General features: G+C 39.3%; 1 protein-coding gene across 2 annotated transcripts in view; it reads left to right on the top strand.

Annotated features, from left to right (window-relative positions):
* The first annotated feature begins 5,505 nt into the window (after window positions 1–5,505).
* LOC123766537 (synaptic vesicle glycoprotein 2C) overlaps window positions 5,506–22,185 on the top strand; it is a 61,926-nt gene continuing 45,246 nt past the window's right edge. For both annotated transcript variants that reach the window (XM_045755766.2, XM_045755767.2), the window contains exon 1: window positions 5,506–5,903. The gene's annotated coding sequence lies outside the window, so the exon portion shown is untranslated. The remainder of the gene's footprint in view (window positions 5,904–22,185) is intronic.

Raw genomic sequence — 22,185 nt, 5'->3', positions numbered from 1 at the left:
CCTCTGCGTGAGGAACCAATCCCTGTGTCATATCAACCTCTGCGTGAAGAACCAACCCCTGTGTCATATTAACCTCTGCGTGAGGAACCAACCCCTGTGTCATATTAACCTCTGCGTGAGAAGCCAACCCCTGTGTCATATTAACCTCTGCGTGAGGAGCCAACCCCTGTGTCATATCAACCTCTGCGTGAGGAGCCAACATCTGTGTGAGGAACCAACCCCTGTGTCATATCAACCTCTGCGTGAGGAGCCAACCCCTGTGTCATATTAACCTCTGCGTGAGGAGCCAACATCTGTGTGAGGAACCAACCCCTGTGTCATATCAACCTCTGCGTGAGGAGCCAACCCCTGTGTCATATTAACCTCTGCGTGAGGAGCCAACCCCTGTGTCATATCAACCTCTGCGTGAGGAGCCAACCCCTGTGTCATATCAACCTCTGCGTGAGGAGCCAACCCCTGTGTCATATCAACCTCTACTCTGCGTGTGGAGCCAACCCCTGTGTCATATTAATAGCTGAGTGTGGCCCTTTGGCCACACTCAGGTGCCGTCCCGACTACAGCAGAGCAAGCAATCGGCCTTCCCCTCTCCCAGCACCGCCACGACAGGAGTAACGAAAATCCAACACTTCTCAAACAACAACACTTAACGCTATTGAATCCTTTTGCCCGAAACGCTGTGCGTACTAGTGGCTTTAGGTATTGTATGTACTATCTCTATCTTTAAATCCATCATTTTGTATGTAACTCAATAGATGTACCTTTACCTGAATAAAGAATCTGAATGTCTGAATCTGAATCGTTATAAACAACCTACGGCTACATGACCACTATGCTTACAATGATGTCTGCTTAAATGTTAACAGGTCAAACTGCAGCATTTTAGTTTAGTTTATTGATTAAGCAGCTCATGCCCACCCTGTGGGTCAACAGCACTTTCCTTCGCCATGGGAGATAACCCCTTTAATATTTGAATCCCTCCAACTTCTACTGAAGAAGCAAATTAAAGATCGGTCCAAGCTTCGTCTTGAGGCAAAACTTAACGCCTTAAGCCATACTGATTTTCTATCCATGGAACATTCTCTATCTCTCAAACCATATACACTGATGGTTCCCTACAAACCTCCACGGGTGCAGCTGGAAGAGCACTTGCCTACACAGTGAGTGATGGGTCATATTTTGATTGAGTCCGTATAAGCAACCGGCCTTTACCCTTAAGACGAGTCGGGTCTATAACTGGAGAAAAGTATGTACCCTTCTACATCATCGCTACTCCTAACTAAAATAACATTATAGATATAACATCTTGAGGTTATCTTGAGATGATTTCGGGGCTTTAGTGTCCCCGCGGCCCGGTCCTCGACCAGGCCTCCACCCCCAGGAAGCAGCCCGTGACAGCTGACTTAACTCCCAGGTACCTATTTACTGCTAGGTAACAGGGGCATTCAGGGTGAAAGAAACTTTGCCCATTTGTTTCTGCCTCGTGCGGGAATCGAACCCGCGCCACAGAATTACGAGTCCTGCGCGCTATCCACCAGGTTACGAGGCCAACATATATACATAATATAAAATATGGGGTTCTCGAGGGGTGCGGCGATATGCCGTCATAACTTTAATGGAAGTACAGGTTTTAGACCCTAGTATCAGAACATACTCAAGCAACTGTAATTATTTTTACAACAGTTGTACACAGACCCCCTTGTGTAAGACTTAACAACTGGCTTACCTCCGCACATACATAGTTCGCTGCATTTCAACTAACCTCCAATACACTGAAAAATACTGGATGATTAATTATCTGTGATTTACAGTCAGCTCTTCAAGCACTTGAAAACCTAACCTGCAAAGCAGGCATAAGGAATGTTGTAACATGAACTGTAAAATCACCTTTTACTTTTATGTCAAAAATCTATCCTCTATAATCCTTTCTATAGAATAAGTAAACAGCACATTGCCGTATACCTAAGCTTATAAAAGAAAAATAACGACAAGGCAGAGCCCACATAGAGTGGGGCGGGAAATAGCCTAAGCTACTCTATCCCTTCGAGATGTATATTTTCTTGTCTCAATAAACATACTTGAACTTGAAAGTGGGGAGTGAGAGGGGGGGAGATGGGGGTCTTCCTATGTAGGCTGCGGGGTACAGTATACTCTCTGTAAACTGTCAACTTTACTCTACCAACAGCTGTGAACTGAGTAACTACTTTACCTGAGCAAACTAGGATAGTAAATTACGACTATGGATTTAAGAATTTAATAAATTTATAAATCTGTACGTGGTATTACCAATATTTGTATTGGTAAAACGTTTCGGGAATCCCTTATTTAGGAATATATATATTTTAAATAAAACTAATTTCGCGGAAGGTTTAAAATAATCTGAACGTATGATATGGTATTTTTATAAATTGTATGCGTTATCATAAATATTGTTTTTATCTTGTTGGATTTTGGTCTCAGTTTACATCGCTGCATTGTAGCTTTGTGTTTCATAATTGTGACCTCTAATTTTGGTAAGAATTGTTAATATATATAGTTTATTTTGTATGTATTCTGTTATCTGTAATACAATTGATTTTTGGCGAGGAAAATCCTAACCGGATCCAGTACGCGACCCGAAGCCATCATAATAATTACATTAGTATTTTGTATAAACGCCCCTGTAGGGTATTATATATATATATATATATATATATATATATATATATATATATATATATATATGTCGTACCTAGTAGCCAGAACTCACTTCTCAGCCTACTATGCAAGGCCTGATTTGCCTAATAAGCCAAGTTTTCATGAATTAATTGTTTTTCGACGACCTAACCTACCTAACCTAACCTAACCTAACTTTTTCGGCTACCTAACCTAACCTAACCTATAAAGATAGGTTAGGTTAGGTTAGGTAGGGTTGGTTAGGTTCGGTCATATATCTACTTTAATTTTATCTCCAATAAAAAACAATTGACCTCATACATAATGAAATGGGTAGCTTTATCATTTCATAAGAAAAAAATTAGAGAAAATATATTAATTCAGGAAAACTTGGCTTATTAGGCAAATCGGGCCTTGCATAGTAGGCTGAGAAGTGAGTTCTGGCTACTAGGTACGACATATATATATATATATATATATATATATATATATATATATATATATGTCGTACCTAATAGCCAGAACGCACTTCTCAGCCTACTATTCAAGGCCCGATTTGCCTAATAAGCCAAGTTTTCATGAATTAATGTTTTTTCGTCTACCTAACCTACCTAACCTAACCTAACCTAGCTTTTTTTGGCTACCTAACCTAACCTTACCTATAAATATAGGTTAGGTTAGGTTAGGTAGGGTTGGTTAGGTTCAGTTAAATATCTACGTTAATTTTAACTCCAATAAAAAAAAATTGACCTCATACATAGAGAAAAGTGTTGCTTTATCATTTCATAAGAAAAAAATTATAGTAAATATATTAATTCAGGAAAACTTGGCTTATTAGGCAAATCGGGCCTTGAATAGTAGGCTGAGAAGTGAGTTCTGGCTACTAGGTACGACATATATATATATATATATATATATATATAATATAATATATATATAATATATATATATATATATATATATATATATATATATATATATATATATATGAATGAAAACTCACACCCCAGAAGTGACTCGAACCCATACTCCCAGGAGCAACGCAACTGGTAACTACAGGGCGCCTTAATCACGCCCTGTAGTTACCAGTTGCGTTGCTCCTGGGAGTATGGGTTCGAGTCACTTCTGGGGTGTGAGTTTTCATTCGCATATAGTCCTGGGGACCATTCAGGCTTGTTCGCATATATAATATAATATATAATATTTGGAGTTGCCCTTTGCCTTGCCGCCCCCATCCTCACCGGACACAGGTGCATCTCCGGAAGCGCGATGGCAGACCAATATGGCCGTCATGGTCAGGTATGTCGTAGATCCCAGGGTAAGATTGCAAGACAGAAAGAAGTCAACGACATCATCAAGAGGAGGCTCGCCACAGCCCGCTGACCAGCACAAAGAAAACCACATCTTTTCAGATCCAACAAACCTCAGAAGCGCCCGGACGGAGTCACCATGCTTCTATGGAACGCTGGCAAGCAAGTAGTGTGGGACTACACAAGCACTTCCACACTGGCCAGTACCTACCTCCAACACAGCACAAGCGAAAAGAGGTGGCGCTGCTTCTTTCAAGGAAACACAGAAAGCCATCAAATACAGAGGACTGGCACACTGCTACAGTTTTGTTCCAATCGGCTCGGACCTCCTAGGTTCGTGGGGAAAAGGTGCATTGTTGTTCCTAAAGGAACTGGCCAACAAACTAATCAGTGTTACAAAAAACGAAAAGATTCTTGTTTCAGCGTTTCAGTATCGTAATTCAGAGGGGATATGCTTGGTGCATCATGGGCACACGACCACCCTCGTTGGAGTTTGAAATGTTTGACTTGCAACAACGCCCATGTCTAGGCGACCAACAGGAGTGTAGGGTATTAGATAACGGGCTCTCTCTCTGCTAGACTACTGTGCTGAGGTAAGACTACACTCTCTTTCTCTATTATATATATATATATATATATATATATATATATATATATATATATATATATATATATATATATATATATATATATATATATATATCGCCGGGGATGAAGGGGATATATATATGTGTGTGTGTGTAAATCACGAAAATTAACACGCGATGAAAAATGTGACAGTGTCAGACCAAGGAGGAAGAACTGAAACATGAATTTCCTTAAGTACTTTAGTATATTAATACATCTTCAGAATTAATCAGCAACATAAATACGAAAATGCGAAATTTTCGCATTTCTGTTGCTCACGTGGCCCCACTAAAATGAAAATGATTTGATGAAATAGCTATTCCCAAGATTACCATCAAAGTGCCACCGGGGGTGGGGGGGATGATGGCCTCGGCTACCATCATCTTTTGTACGGTCGTGATGGTCGAGCGGTTAAGGTCTCCTGTACACCAGTTGCATAGTGCTCCTGGCAGTATGGGTTCGAGTCACTTCTGGGGTGTGGAGTTTTCAGTTGCATATATGCCTGGGGACCATTCAGGCTTGTTCGTATATATATTATAATGTGTGAGTGTTTTATTCATGGCATTATTCATGCCATGAATATTGTGATGATGTCTGGGCCACGGAGGAAAATGAGACGTGAAATTCCTTAAGTACTTTTGTATTAATCAATACAGCTTTAGAAGGATGGATATCATCACGACTGATTTGTAATATCTACCCTTATAAAGATGTATTGATTAATACGAAAGTAATTACGGAATTTCCCGTCTTTTTTCCTTCGTGGTCATATACACGCACACACATATATATATATATATATATATATATATATATATATATATATATATATATATATATATATATATATATATATATATATATATATATATATACAGTATATATATACCATACAAGGTAAGAAAAATTAGTGATGTTAGCAAGGTGTTGGTGGACTTGTGGCGGCGATCATCAGCCTGATCAAACTGTTGCTCGCGCGACCTACTTCACCGGAAGTGGGACATCTCCGGAAGAACGTCCCCCTCATCCCAGCCTCAGACACGCACATCAGAGGCTTGGTGGTGATGGATGAATGTTACTGTAGAGGTGAAGGGCAGGGAAGAGCGTGTGTAATAACGGTGAGGGTGGCCTGGGTGCGCGCGCAGGTGTGGGCCAGTCCGGGCGCAGGAGAGGCAACCCCGTCACCACGCAGGAAGGTGCTGTGATAGGCCCCCTGCTGGACCTGCCCACTCTCTCTCTTGTCCCGTCTGGCTCTTCACCCCGTCTGTGCCCAGCTTCATCCCTCACCACTGATACCCTGTCGGAGTATGGAAGGTAAGCCCAGTGTGGCTGTGTTTGGTATTCGCTAAGGAAAATAATCGATGGGTTTGAGGGGAGGGAGGGAGGGGAGTCGACCAGCTGCTGGCGTCGTCCAGAGGGTGTGCGTGTGTCAAGCTTCCCCTCGTCTGCCGCTCGCCCACCTCGGCTTCCCACAGACTCACCTGTTTAACAATCGTCTACGATCAGGTTCACGCCATCAATCCTGCCGTTCAACCTTTCATAAACCTATGCCAGTAACATCATAAGTGTTATTCAATGTCTGATGACAAATACACTCCAGGGGTATCTTTGCTTAATTGCTTTATCTTTACCGAAAATAAACAGTTTACTTGAGCGTCCGCTGCTGAAGATAATATCAGCAAATATGTTTATGTGACAATTATTTAAATTACTAAAGACCCAACAAATTACGAGGAGTGGGCGTGGAGCGGTTGTCTCTGATAACCAGAAACAGTAATAACTAATCCGTGGCTTAAGAATGAGAAACACATTAACCGAAATTAGAAAAGCTTTGGTATATTTGGTACACCAAGACACGCCTACCGCCGAGCTGCTCCACCCGTATCTAACGTATCTAAATTACCTGGACAAAATAACAATTAAAAATTGAAAATAAAGAAATAATAAGAATATGTACGTCATTATGGTATTTAATAAAAAAACATTTTCCAACGACAAGGTTAACCATTTTCTATTTGTCAGATTACCAGCAGAATATGTCAATAACATTAGAAGAACGCAGTAATGTCAGTCACAGAATCCAAAACTAATATTCCCCGGCCATTTACAATATATTAACAGTGTGTCAAGAATAAACTTACGACATACAACTATCAACAACTGAAAACTTACTGATAAGACACGGGCAAGGGAGCAGCTGGTCATAAATGGGAATTACTGTTACATTTACAAAATATAAATACGTTTTGAGTAATTAGAACAATTAAGTAAGCTTGAGTCACAGGACAAACTCACCTGCCATACGAAAGGTGTGGTTAAGCCGCAGTCACGTCGTGCTCTGACACAGCAGTGATTGATTAATGATTGACGAAGGTTAAGCCACCCAAGGAACAAAGCGGAACTGCTGGCATTCAATTATAGTTCTAGTTTCAATTATAGTTCACATATACCCACTTTCTCACTCATCTTTCCACATCACTCTCCTCTCTGCCTCACACTCCCCTCTCCTTACCTCACACTCCCCTCTCCCTACCTCACACTCCATTCTCCCTACCTCACACTCCCCTCTCTCCCTACCTCACACTCCCTTCTCTCCCTACCTCACACGCCCCTCTCTCCCTACCTCACACTCCCCTCTCTCCCTACCTCACACTCCCCTCTCTCCCTACCTCACACTCCCCTCTCTCCCTACCTCACACTCCCCTCTCTCCCTACCTCACACTCCCCTCTCTCCCTACCTCACACTCCCCTCTCTCCCTACCTCACACTCCCCTCTCTCCCTACCTCACACTCCCCTCTCTCCCTACCTCACACTCCCCTCTCTCCCTACCTCACACTCCCCTCTCTCCCTACCTCACACTCCCCTCTCTCCCTACCTCACACTCCCCTCTCTCCCTACCTCACACTCCCCTCTCCCTACCTCACACTCCCCTCTCCCTACCTCACACTCCCCCCTCCCTACCTCACACTCCCCTCTCTCCCTACCTCACACTCCCCTCTCTCCCTACCTCACACTCCCCTCTCCCTGCTCCATACGAGACAGAAAGAAGGCCAATGGAAGAAAAGGCCAATAACCTAAAATGAATGCAATTTATAGAATCTAAAAGAAAGAATCACTGAAAGAACCCAGGGGGCCTGACAGCCTAAGTGGACAGCGCTTCGGATTCGTAATCCTGATTTTCCGGGTTCGATCCCCAGTGGAGACGGAAACAAATGGGCAGGGTTTCTTTCAGCACTGATGACCCTGTTACCTAGCCGTAAGTAGGTACTTGAGAGTTACACAGCTGCTTCCTGGGGGGTGTATAACAAAAAAGGAGGCCTAGTCGAGAACCGGGCCGCGAGTACGCTAAGACCTGAAATTAACAGAGCTGGGCTATGAGGACAGTGTGATGGGGTCTGAGGTTTGACCCTCACATCGCTGCAAAATACCAGAATTAAAGCGGAGCTGAGAACATACAATACATGACACATAGATCCTAACAGAGCGGACAGGGGCATTGTTTGGCATGGATGGTAGGAGAGCGGGACGACAGAGGTGCTTGACAGGGATGGAGTCAGAGAGGGAGGACACATTTGCTTGACAGAGATGGAACCAGAGTGGTAGAGCATAGGTGCTTGACAGGGATGGAGTCAGAGAGGGAGGACACATTTGCTTGACAGAGATGGAACCAGAGTGGTAGAGCATAGGTGCTTGACAGGGATGGAGTCAGAGAGGGAGGACACATTTGCCTGGCAGGGATGGAACCAGAGTGGGAGGATACGAGATAATTACAAACCCCAATGAGATGAAGAAACAAAATAAGTAATTCTTGTCATTATGAAAGGAGTAAAGAAATGGAATATGTTAGCGGAGGTTGTCGGGTCAGCTCATTGCATGGCCTTATAGGAAGATGAGGTCATGCATGAGAAGGTTAGAGGGTCAGTGCCCCACATGACCCAAACTTTAAAGGTGGGTCCAGTACAGATTGTGATCAGTTCCAGCCTACACTGCTAGATGACAAAATACGTCCCTGCCTCCTCACCACACTAGAAAGTGAGGCGCAGTATTGAAACATCTGAATATATGAGAAAATCAGTAGGAGCCATGAAGGGGATTCGAACCTTCACACTGCATGCTCCCAAGCACACGCCTAAGACCACTTAACCAAGACATGCTCAAATTCATTGCAAGCTGGGATTCACCCTTTTCATCGAAAACTTTAATAATAATAATACAAATTATAGCTTCCTGCGTATGGGACACGCTAGTCTATTATCCAGCGATTTTTTTCAATTAGTTAAGCCACTCAACTACTGTATGAGTCTCTCTCCCTCCCCCCCCCCTCTCTCTCTCTCTCTCTCTCTCTCTCTCTGCGTAAAAGATAAACTGATGTTCATCTTTTATGCAGACCGGTTAAAAAGACTCTCTCTTTTGAGGTTACGAATAAATGTTAATGCGTGCTTTAAGAAACTGAATGTGGTCTTCCAAGACAGTTTTTAGGTCTTTAAAATTCTTTGAAATTGTGCTAAAAAGCAAACTACGAACATTTTATAAAATAAAATGAACTACACAAACTTAGGCGCAACGCTGATTAAGCTCAAGAAACTCGTGCTTGATGTAGGTGCAGAGAGAGAGACTAGAAGAGAATCAGAATGTGGATGCTAAGCTATTATTTAGAAGGATTTTTTTAACAATTTTAAACTGTGTGGCCATGGACAGGAGAGGAACTATCAGGGGGAGGGGGGGGGGGGAATCGCCAAGCCATTACGACTATAAAGCACTTGGAAGTGGGTCAGGATAAGGATTTGGGATGGCATGGACAGGAAGGAAATAAAAAAATATTGTTAAATGAATGTTAAGTAAACTAAGAATGATTATTTTAACTTGTGCTTGATATGCTTTTGAGTGATACGGAGGCTACTTCAGGTACCCACGTAGTCTTGCGGGCCACCAGGCGCCCTTTTTAATCTAGATTCCTCTCTTCTTATCCTCACGCTCACTTTCTCTTCTCGTTCTCACGCTCTCTCCCTTCTCGATCCCCTCCTTCTCTCTTTTTCGCCCACACTCCCTCTCACCATCAAGTCCTCTCTTCTCGTCCTCGCGCCCTCTCATTTCATGTGGTCCCTCCCTTTCTCTTCTCGTCCTCGTCCTTGTCTTCTCGTCTACTCATTTTTTCCGTCCTCAAGCCCACTCCTCTCGTCCTCGTATCCTCTCTCTTCTTGTTCTCGCACCCTTCCTCTTCTCGTTCTCACGCCGTTTCTCGTTCTCGTTCTCACGCCTTTTCTATTCCTGTTTCTCACTCATAAGGTGATATTGCTTGGAATGTAAGCGAGATAATTCGTTATTTACGCATGTAAGTCCAAGCAGAAGAAAGAAGCGATAACATGAAAGCAATTAGAAGACACTGTCGGTATCTAAAGATGATAATTCTTCAACCTTCATTCAAGAAAAATATTAAATTATGGTAAATTAAAGGCAGAGGTCTTCAAGAGGTAAATCGATAGGTTCCTGCAGATCTTAGGTCAGTCGGGTTGTAACGATTTTATAAGCTTGCGGGCCACATACAGGAGTAAGCTGACTTATTTCGGAGAAAAAGAAAAACAATGATATAGAAATCGGTCACAGGTAAAGCTTACTAAACTACTGTAAGGTTACAAAGTTAGACGAAAGGTAGATCACAGACTAGCTCGATTCCGGAAACGTTCTAGTTCGTCTCTAGGTAAAATCTAATTGTCTAAGTACCATAATTCTAAGTACCAAAATTCTACTTTCTAATTGTCTATTACGTCAATATTTGTAGGATAGTTCATAACGTTACTTTAAGTACTATATATCTAAACAGGTGGATGGGGTGAATTATTAATATTCGTGTTCATTGCTCTTAGAATACCGAGTGAATAAGCTTTCTAGTTTTAAATGGCAAGTAGCCTACAGAAGATTAAGGATCACTACGAACTTTCAACACTTCCAACTTTAAGATGAAAAGACTCTTGTTTAAATGTATCTTATAGCCTTGAATATGCTGGACACTGTGGAAAGTGTAAAGTTACCTTCTCCGTTACCATGTTACTTTTCAATGGAAAGTGCGTGTTATTTTCTCCGTTACTACGTTACTTTTCCAAACTCGCCGAGGAATAATTTATAACACACACTTGTAAAATTTGATATGAAAGTTGGATGCCAATATTGACACGATTTCGTATCAGGTTATAATGAATAAAACAATAATTGTGTAAACAGTATTGCCTATACGACTAATATTAGTTGTTTATAATATATTAAGTGTCAAAATTAACATTTTATTCATTCTAGACCTTAGGATCAGCCATATTTACTGTATTTTGCATGTAGGCTGTGTTGTATGTTTACAAAGGTATCAAGTACTGTATTGTTTAAATGACTTCACAAGGGTTTTTTCCTCAATTACCCTTCGGTGCATGTTGGTGGTCAAAAGTGTTATTGATTGTTAAGAAGGTTTCTGATGCATTGTAGTTTAGATCCTCCTGAAAATATAATGTTCCCCGTTTACTTACTTCGTTCTTTCTTGTTTTAAGGTTTACACTACTACCATTCTCCCCCACTGTAAGTTGCCCCTTCTCTCTTCCACGTCTCTTCTTACTTGTTAATTATTTACATTGACTATTATTATTATTATTATTGTTCTCGTATAACTATTTAATTCGTGTGCTGCAAGGTATCTCCTTATATATATATATATATATATATATATATATATATATATATATATATATATATATATATATATATATATATATATATATATATATATATATGTCGTACCTAGTAGCCAGAACTCACTTCTCAGCCTACTATGCAAGGCCCGATTTGCCTAATAAGCCAAGTTTTACTGAATTAATATATTTTCTCTAATTTTTTTCTTATGAAATGATAAAGCTACCCATTTCATTATGTATGAGGTCAATTTTTTTTTATTGGAGTTAAAGTTAACGTAGATATATGACCGAACCTAACCAACCCTACCTAACCTAACCTAACCTATCTTTATAGGTTAGGTTTGGTTAGGTAGCCCAAAAAGGTAGGTTAGGTTAGGTTAGGTAGGTTAGGTAGTCGAAAAACAATTAATTCATGAAAACTTGGCTTATTAGGCAAATTGGACCTTGCATAATAGGCTGAGAAGTGAGTTCTGGCTACTAGGTACGACATATATATATATATATATATATATATATATATATATATATATATATATATATATATATATATATATATATATATATATATATATATATTGCTGCATTATGCCTGTCCATATTTTCTGTGCATAATTTAATGTGTATATACTTTTTTGGTTTCCATACAATTTGCACGTATAATTTATATTAGCAACACTTAATCTTCAACCTCACTGAAGACAAGCAACACATGGGGTCCAGTACTAAGCCACGACTTACTCGACAACCGCTCTTACCTATCGCGAATATCCCAAAAGTTACGAAATAGACTAAATACTTTAGTCTATTTCCTAACAGTTTGATGTGAACTATAAAATTTGCTTGTGCAATTACGCGAGTTTCTTTGATGGTTCCTCATGTGTGATTTATAACACAATGTCCTCTCTTGATGTGTAAAGACAAAACCTTTTATGTGTAATGAATTGTTCGTCCTGCCAGCGAGTGCTGCTTTTGCAGCCTTCTATTATTGCGCGTCTTGGAAATCCATTCAAAAATGCATAATCAGAACCCAACTTTAATCAGAACCCAACTTCATTGTGCCAAATTATTTTTCGCTTATCAATATCGAAACAATAGTTTAGATTCCGATCTATAATATATATGCCTTTATCCTTATATTTTCACCAGATTGATTCATTTTGTTTAAGTTTTAATTCCAATTTTAACAAAGATTCTGAAAATTTTAATCGCTGGACTAAATTAAGATCCTAATTTCCCAGTTTAATTTTAGATTTATAAAATTGTTTAATATCTTAACTAGTTTTAAGCTTTCTGTTTAATTCTTTGAGCAAAGATGCTAATAAAACAAAAAAACTAAGATTTGAATGTTTCAATTACATTTTAAATTAATTAAAATTACAACCTCTTAGTTTAGATTACAATTCTGACTATTCAATCTAAAACTGACCCAATATTCTAGTTTTCATCTTTTAGACAATGGTAATTATCCAGCCAGAATTTTCTGCCCTTCCCCTGTATATTCCACTCTTATCTACACAATAACCTCAATGTTTTCTTTTGCATATGCGTTTTCAATGTTCAGTCTCAACTCACAGCCTAGCATCTTGGAGGTGCCCCTTATGTTCCATAACAAAATATGCATCTCTAATAGTACGCCCTTCTTATTCATTTAGTGCAAGTAACAGGTTCTATTTCATGCTTCTCTGCAATCCTGATTCTTTAATGCACTTTATGTCTGCTCAAACTAGTACCTTTGATTCTTCAGTTTTAAAAATCGAATGAAAACTTTTAAAAGTTAACTTGGATCTCAAAATCCAAGTTAACTTGGAAGCTGATACCTTCTGCAGCACTAAGACAGCCCATCCTCCTGCTAAGACAGTATACATGTGCACGGCAAAATCATATACAGTACTTACAAAATACGGACTATCAGACAAATGTAAAATATTAGTTTTTCTGGAAAGGCGATAAAGTAAAAAGAGAAAGAAGACATTGCAAAAATGAAGACTCATAGGCCTATCCACTGTCAAGCCAACTAAAGCCGATATAGATGTACTTCTTGATCACATCAGTGCTTAGTCAGCACATACTTTTGTTTACCAGGATGGCCATAATAACTATGTTTTCACTTTGTTTTAACCTGGCTGTTTCTATCTAAACATGCATGTGTTGTATTGTATACCTTGCTTCATCTTCTCCGACTGTAGTTAAACACCTCTCACTCCTCTCTTTCCTGTACCTACTTTACATAGCTTTTGCGCGTATTAATGGCATATGGGGTTCAAATTCAGCGTCGCTAGTCTAATTTACTACAAAACTGGAACATGCTTCTGATTTGCATGTCGTGTCAAAGTAGAGCTTATATTGATGAGCCGAAACAACGAAAGTAAGTTATCAGACTCAATAATGCCTTCTAAGACAATATTTGACACTGGCATTTCATTTATCGATCAATAAATAAAGTTATTGCATATTCGTAGGCCTATTTTATCTGAACATTCAACTTAAATCTGCCTAAGATGAGCCCTGGATAGACTGCCATTGAACAACATACTGTATTGCATATAATTTGTCCCTTTCTACAATGACAAAACTCATTTAAACTTACTCGAATTAAACCCTAAATATGGTAATTTGCTGAAAAGATAGCCGAAAGTTAATATTTAATTATATTTTAGCCTAGTGATAATTTGGTTTCTCTTCCTTCCTTTTGAGTATAAAGTTATGTTTATTTCTGTGTTCATTTTCACTTTCTTACCCGATTATTCGTTAGAAGCTCAGATTTTTTTGATCATAATGAATCTACATCTTGACTTTAGTTTTCTGTGAAAGGTCTTACAGATATTATAGTCCTTAATTAATTTACTGCCGAACGATAAAGGACTACACAAGATGAACACACGATTCACGTTTTGTTAAAATGAAAAGTAACTTCAATTTTCATGAGAGGTCTTCTTAACAAATATTAGACTTGATTAAAACTACTTCGTTGCCTACTTTAATAATTGTGCTTAAAACTACTCCTTCGGTGTATTAACAGTTATTAAATATAAAAGCAAACGTAAATGCTTTAGTCCAGTGCTTAATGGACTAAAATTTCATTAAAAAGAATGACCATATTATATATATATTCATATAAGAAGTTGGCAGTCGTTACTTGTTTCCTCTTAGGCTGGTGAAGAGATGGAAAGACCAAGTCGGGTGCCATCATACCACAACGTTATCTTTCTTATTAATTAAGTCTGCGTCTCACTTGGTGTTTCCCTCTTCCTGTTACACTGTGCACTATGGGGGCCTTATCAACCCCCTAACCAACCCAACCGCCTGATTTTACCATACCAACCCGAGCTGTCCTAAACCCAACCAAACCCTAATCCAAATGTCGCACAATCGGTGCCCCCAGCCCGAGAAACAAGCGGCAACTGTCCTATTTGAGCTAGAACGACTCTGTGTGTCTCCGAGGAGCCCCTAAGAAGGTGTTTCGTTGCAGAAGGACTCCCGGATGCAAGTTGACGTGTTAAACTAAGTGCTGAGCAAGTGCGCCTGGCTAGTAGTTGAGCTAGTAGATTCCTAGTTCCCGTACTCTTGCTTCCCACAACCTTTACCCCGGACCTTACCTTCCCAGCCCCCCCACCCCAGAAAAAGGTAAGGTTTGCATCTTGTTTACTGTTGGAAGCCTGCATGCAATCAGTAGTTATTATATTTATGATCGTTATTTATATATGCTGTTTAGATTTAATATTGAAACTACAGTTGCTATGAATGTATATGCTCATAATAATTATGCAGTTCACCCAACGCATCTTGTTTGCTATGGTATGCCATCTTATTATCTGTCTGTGGTTTCCAGGCTATATTGTATATCTAGGTGCAGGCTATGAAGCAACAGGTGTATTGATTTGTGACTCTTAATTGGTGTCTGGCTCATCACAGAATGAGTTTAAAGTTTATCTTAACATATTACAAATATCTTACTATATTATAATGTATATTGTGTATACGTAAAGGAAGGTACAATTTCTAATTGCTAAGAAGACCCAGTCACGGAGAAAAGTACAGAAAAAGTATTACAAGTACGTTTTTCTATATCGCCATCAATGAAAGTTTTATGTTGGTCTTGGAACTTACGTGCTTTTACGCAAGCTCCATTACCAACCAACACCTGGCAACTCTTGTGATACATCTCAGGTACAGTTTACCATAAAATCCTAATGCATGCTCGGGTCGTGCAGAGCTTACAAGTGTGAGAAAGATTGAATGGTCCGCCAAGCCAATAAATCACTAAGAACGCTATAACCCGACTAGGATTCGAACTTGTAATACCATGACTCAACCCACTGGCGTACACATAACCTCAGTAGTCATATCTAAATGAGCGGAACTGCACAAGGTAAGATTGCAAAAAAGTTGAGAACAAACAGTATTCAGCGACATAGGTATTTTCAGCGCAACAGCACAAAAACAAACAATATATGAATAATATATATAAGCATAGTATAACAGACAGGCAATATATGAACACAATATAACAGACAAGCAATATATGAACACAATATAACAGGCAGCTAATATAAAAACACAATGGTGAAGAGATGGAAATACCAACCAGGTAGATAATATAGGAACGCAACATTACAGGCCGACAATAAATCCAAAGAAATGCAAATGCCAAAAATCTGACTGTGGCAAGAGGCAGCCATTATATCACCGCAGTCATAAACTTAAGCTATCAAGCGCACATTATATAAAATAGCCAGACAATGGCAACAATATATCAACAGGAAGTCAACTCATGCATACAGTATATCGCAGGCAAAAAATGTATCAACAGGAAATAAACATGTATATATCAACACAAAATTAGTGCAGGTATTTAATACATGAAATAAGTAAATACACATTGATAGCAAATAGTTTTAAAGACTTCAAAAAATCTAAGATCATTGTCAATATTCAAGTAGCAAGAGAAAGTTTACTTGAATATAATGTTGATTGTCGGTTTGTCACCAAGCAACATTCTAAGTAAAAACATACGGCAAGCTTTCTTGTCTTAATTATATTCCATAGTGTGTTTGTGTTTGTCGTACCATGACAAGGATAGCAAGGCACCCGGAAACGTCAAATTTGGAAGTTAGGAGACAAGGCTACATGATCCTTATGGTAACAAGGGAAGGTTGGCAACGCTTCAGTATACATTAAATAACGTTACTATGGGGCCTTCCTCTCCCACGTTACCCTGTCTGCACGTTATTTCACCACATAATTCGCTTCTACTCTTCCCTCTCCTCCTTTCACAGTTACAGCCCCGCTCCTGTGCTAGGTAGGTTCACTACGGGCAAAATTGTAATTAATTTTGTCAATAAAGATGTTAATAATAATAAACCATTGCCCGTGCTACTTAGAACTTTTTGTTCTGAGTAGCTGAATCGAAAACAACAACTCCTCTCACCTGCTCTCCTCATTTCCGTGGTCCGAGTGGTACGCCGTCCCGGGTGACCTTGTGCACCGTCGCATATTGTTATTGATTTACTGGCCACGACGACACGACGTCTTGTAACTATGGGTAGTCATATAAAGTCGTGGCCTAACGGAAGAATCGGGATGGCCCCTCCTAAGCTCAAGCACAGTCAGACAAAACGTGTTATAATGACGAAGAGTCACAATAACGTGGCTGAAAAATGTTGACGTCTTATAATGATCTTCGGTGGAACAAGAGCCAGCGGCACACCACACCCTGGGGGACACACCAGGAGTCCACCAAGAACCGCCAACTCATGGCTCTGGCACCTCTTGGCTAAGCCGGAATAGGACACTTGTCTTCTTGACAGAAAATCTAACCGGAAAATATAAACAAATCTACCAACAACCCTGTAACTCCAGGCGTCGTTTCAAACTGGGCCGTTGAAGAGGGATATCTAACGGAAGTATCAAGTTCAAGTGGTGAAAACGCGTCACGTTTCCTGGCGGTCCTCAGCAGGTGTCCAGACATCAAGGATACACCAGGAGTCCGCCCTGTGTGCTCTGACGTCTTCCATTGTTGTGGCCTTCCTGCCCATGCGTTACGGAACGTGCTTCGCATGATAACAATAATAAATAATGCACTCTCTTATAACAGCCACCACAACTATAATATCTATAAATATCTATAAATAATGTGAAATTAAAATGTAATGAATAAATGTGCATATTGAAGACATTAACAGTGCTCATAAGAATGGAGCACAGGTAATGCTATCAAGCCTTGAAAACAGTTATCGTCTATTCTTCTGTTACATGACGATATTTATAGTAAAAATGGCATCATCTAACATTTATATTATGTTGAAAAAAGAACAATAAATATTGTAGAAATGACGATCATTATTAGGCTTTAAGCAAACGACTATATTTATATAAAAAACACAACTTGTAGTGAGCTCATGAAGTAACTTATGGGCATATATCTCTTGAAGGAATTTTCGGTGTAAAGAAAAACAAGGGATACATATACACCGAGAAGTGTAGCTCATTTCTCTGTTGAGAAAAGATACTTGAGAGTGCTGGATTTAGGCATAAGCTAAACAAGCTACATTTTAGGCCTCTCGAAATCTCAAAATTGTTTTACATTTTATACAGTTTTATTATAATTTATATTGTCTCCCAACAAAATATTCATCCAGCAACCTGTTTTCAGGAGGTACCCTGAAGGTAATCACTTCAAAACCGCTATGTAATTAGTGCTATTATCTACTACCTATCCATGGTTTAGTTAGGTTTGGTTAGGTTAAGGCTAGGTTAGGTTATATTAGGTTTCATTATGTTTGGTTACGTTAATAAGGTGTATTACTCTCAAACAACTGAAATATGAAATTCAATACCAAATTCTTTAGATTTTCAAATAAAACGAGTTAAGCATAGATATTTTATCTTTTAAACCAACTATTTATAATACAATAACGTTATAACTTCAGAATATTCTCTATATATATCTCAGAATATTCAACATATATATATATATATATATATATATATATATATATATATATATATATATATATATATATATATGTGTGTGTGTGTGTGTGTGTATATAAGCTGGCGACATTTAAAGATTTATAGGATGTCGAGAGAGAGAGTAGACTCGTTCTGCCAATGGTAATAATAGCACAAGAATGATAATTATCATACATGGCCATTAACGACACCTATAATCAGCTATCTACAACTAAATCACCTTTACCAGAAGAGTGCACAATGTAACTGTCAACAAAAATGTCTCAACTAATGTGAAAAGCCATTAGAAGTACGTGAATAGACTCCGTAACCTACTTGTCAAAATATTAATTTGAAAGCTGGCAAGCAGTTAACTAGATGAGGCTGGTCGAACAACCTAAAAATAAATGATTTGCGTATACGTGTCTTGTAAGAACCTAATAGAAGAAAATCCTAAAATTAATCCCGGTGTGACTTTTTAGCTGTTAAGACTTTTAGTAAGTTAAGACTTACCACACATCATTTCAACATCGAACTCTGAGTGTGATGGACGAGCTGTATCATTGGTAACTTACTTGGTGTAGAGAGATGCTAGAGAACTCTTCGGGTTATAGTAGACAGCTCCTGAGCGCAGCAGCAGACCTGCAGGCGTCATCCACATACTGGAAACAGTAGTTTGTATATGTCGATGGAGAAGCTACACCTTTTGAGGAAGGTATGTTGAAATACGGTACACGTTATGTGGATCTCTTACCCAATGTTCAATATACACGAACTTATAAATGATCTCTTAAAGCAGACAACACTGACGATTAAGGTGGACGCCTTTGGCTGATGGTTGATGTGTGAGAACTGTGCTACGAGTTGTTGGTCAGCTGGGCAAGGTACTCTTGCATGCTGCCATTTCTGGAAACTAGTCAGACCTGTTGCCAGTGACATTTTTTGTGTTCGATAAATATGCGCATCGTGTATATACTCTATGCTCTCCTGATGTATATTTAGCAGAGCCCCTGCGAGGATACTAGTATTATTAATTTAACATTCAGTGCGATGAGGTTCTTTCCTGTTTAAATTTCAGATATATTTCTTGTATCCTTATAAATTATAAGATAATAACAAAGTCCTACAATTATTCGGAAGGAATTTTGGGATTTGGTTTGTTTCATGAAAATTACACGTATATATGAAATAACGTGAGTTATAAATATAAGAATAAGATTGATCATAACAGCAGAAGGAAGAAAGGTCTGGGAGCCTAATTTATACTTGTTTATCCAGGAGTTATATTGGGGACATGGTCACACACGCACTAGCAGATTTATTTATATATTTAAGATTTAGCGGATCAAATTCCAGGGGAAACTAGCTAGAAGAGACTTAAGATGAGTTATGGGAAGGAAGAGCTCTAAGCCTGCTAACAAATTAGTCATCTGCTTATGATTCCTTCTGTGTAAAAACATTACTAAAATCCTATTCCGGACAACTGGATCACACTACTGAAAGCGTTTCAAGAGTGGTTAAACCAGTTATCAGTGGTCGACCAGTTTCCACAAATAAAAATGGTATTTGTATCTGCCCACTGATTCCGCCAATCATAGCCTCTCGCGTGGAAACGTCAACCAATCAGAACCACTGACGCAAATACTCACCGACCAATGACTATCTAATTCCGAAAGCAGGTACGTCATATTTTTTATTTTATTTGAAAACATGACTTCTTCTTAATATAGAAATTATCATTAGCTGACGGTAGTGTTGAAATGAACATTAGGGTTTCATTTAAAAGACAACAAGTTAAAAGTAAAATGGGTTAATAGATAGCTACATACATTCCTATGTTCTTAGGTGTTCATTATTATCACCCCATAACCATTTTGTGAGCTGTAGTGAAAAAGGTTACAGTCACATAATGAGTTCAGGAATCGAACCCCAAAATTAGTTTAACTAAGCAAATTACAGCACTGATGAGCAAGTTACATAATTTGTTTATATAATTAAATCAGAAGTATCTATTTATAGTTTGCCAAACTAATGTCACCGTGACCTCAAAAGACCCTAGGGTAGGAGAATAAGGTAAGAATTAGGGGAAAGGGCCAATCAAACAGTGGATAAGATGATGGGTAAAACTGGTACTTTCGGTAGGAGGGAGACCTCGATAGAAATGCTATTATCCGGTGATGTTTAGTGAAATCTGGATCCGAGTGTCAACACTGTAGCGAAGTCGATATTCTGTATATTTGGAGCGGGTCTTTTTTTCCTTATAAGTATAGCTTCCGGCGTTTGCAGGTTTTCTTTGGTCGTTTGTAGATTCTAGGATTTTTGTATTATTTACTAGCATGTTCCTAGTGAGTGTTGTGTTATGTTCACTTTGAATATGGTTTCTAGGGGCACCAGCTTGTAGATGGCAAGTCAGTCTTCTTGAAAACATTGTGTTTATTGTATTAAGCGGTATATTTTTAGTGTCATAGGGGGATCTTGGTCGGGCCCTATGTCCCCCTTGGAGGGGATTCACCCCTATGCCCCTATCTTCACAATTTCGGTGAACATGAAATGCTCTGTTCGAAGTTTGTAGACTTTACCATTTGTTTAAATATTAGTGTATTAAGATATTGACGTGTTAAAAGTATGTTCAGCTGACAGATTTCCGTTCTAGGAGGTGAAGGAGATGTGGAAGATGTGTGGGAAGTGATAGGAGGTGTAACAAGAGTATGTCGACTAATAAAGGAATAAGTGAATAACAGGAAACAGTGACCAAGGAATGAACCAGACCAGGAAAGTTTGAACAAAAATAAGTAAGCACAGGAAAGTTGCTGCGGAGGACAAACACTGTGGGAGTAAGTGCCTTGGCGACTTGACCCTCGCGCTAGTGGAAGGGAGGGGTTGGGAGGAGAGGAAAGTGTAGAGTACAGAGTGTACACAGACGTGGAGAGAAGTAACACTTGTCTTAAATTACTGTGAGCACTCATGTCCCCTTTTTTGGAACCACACTTAATTGATAGTAGATTGCCTATAATTATGATGTATTCTTTAAATTGCTAATTAATACATACCTGGAAGTTCAACAACTCATCCGCACTCTTTCTTGCTTGCTTAAAGAATATATATAAATATATATAATGTGTGTGTGTGTGCCCCCCTTTCTCCCCAAAGACGAACTACTGACCCTCCCCAGGATTAACCCCACAACAGTTGCCTAACTCCTAGGTACGTATTTATTTTTAGATTGCCAGACCAGGGTTTAGGTGAACAAGCCATCGTGCCCAACCATTTCTGTGCTGCCCGGGAATCCAGCTCAGGATCACCGACTGCGAGCCAAGAATGAAACCAACTGTACTTTACACGGACTTGTAATGATTTATACATAGCAAGTTGAATATTCACCCTCATAAAGATAAGAGTGGTGGCGCCGCACCGGCCAATTCTTACGGAAAAAGTTGCGCAGCAAGTTAGCTGCCATAAAAGTCAACTATCACAGGGAATAATCAAATGACTCTTTAACTTCAAGGAGAAGAAAGTTGTCATCTAGCTGTACAAGTCACCTGGGCCTGACCTATAAAAATACATTATAAAAGTTAACAAAAAAAAAAAGGCGACGAAAATCCTCCGAAAGCGATGTCAACTCTCTTACCAGAAGCATCACTCATAATTCTGGCCACATTACAACGGGGCTGATCTCATAGACTTCACATGCTGCACAAGTTGGAAGGCGTTAATCCACACCACGTGTTTAATCAGTTCAACGTGAGGCAAAAACAAAAAATGCAGTAATTTCAAGCTCGCTCAGTGAGTCGGTTAAACTTCTTTGTGTCTGACCAGTAACTGGGTGGTGACCGCCACAGACAACCTAGGCCAAATATGCTTCTGTTTTCGGCATAAGGAAAGATAAGAATAAAGGAAACTCCAGGTGCACAGGACCATCGTAGGCAGTTCCCAATTCTTCAGTGGGAGACTAACTGTGAAACAGAAACAA

This window comes from Procambarus clarkii, chromosome 62 (genome assembly GCF_040958095.1).
Source record: "Procambarus clarkii isolate CNS0578487 chromosome 62, FALCON_Pclarkii_2.0, whole genome shotgun sequence".
Lineage (NCBI taxonomy): Eukaryota > Metazoa > Arthropoda > Malacostraca > Decapoda > Cambaridae > Procambarus > Procambarus clarkii.
Note: the sequence above shows the minus strand (reverse complement) of the source record. Positions and strands in the feature narration are given on the sequence as shown.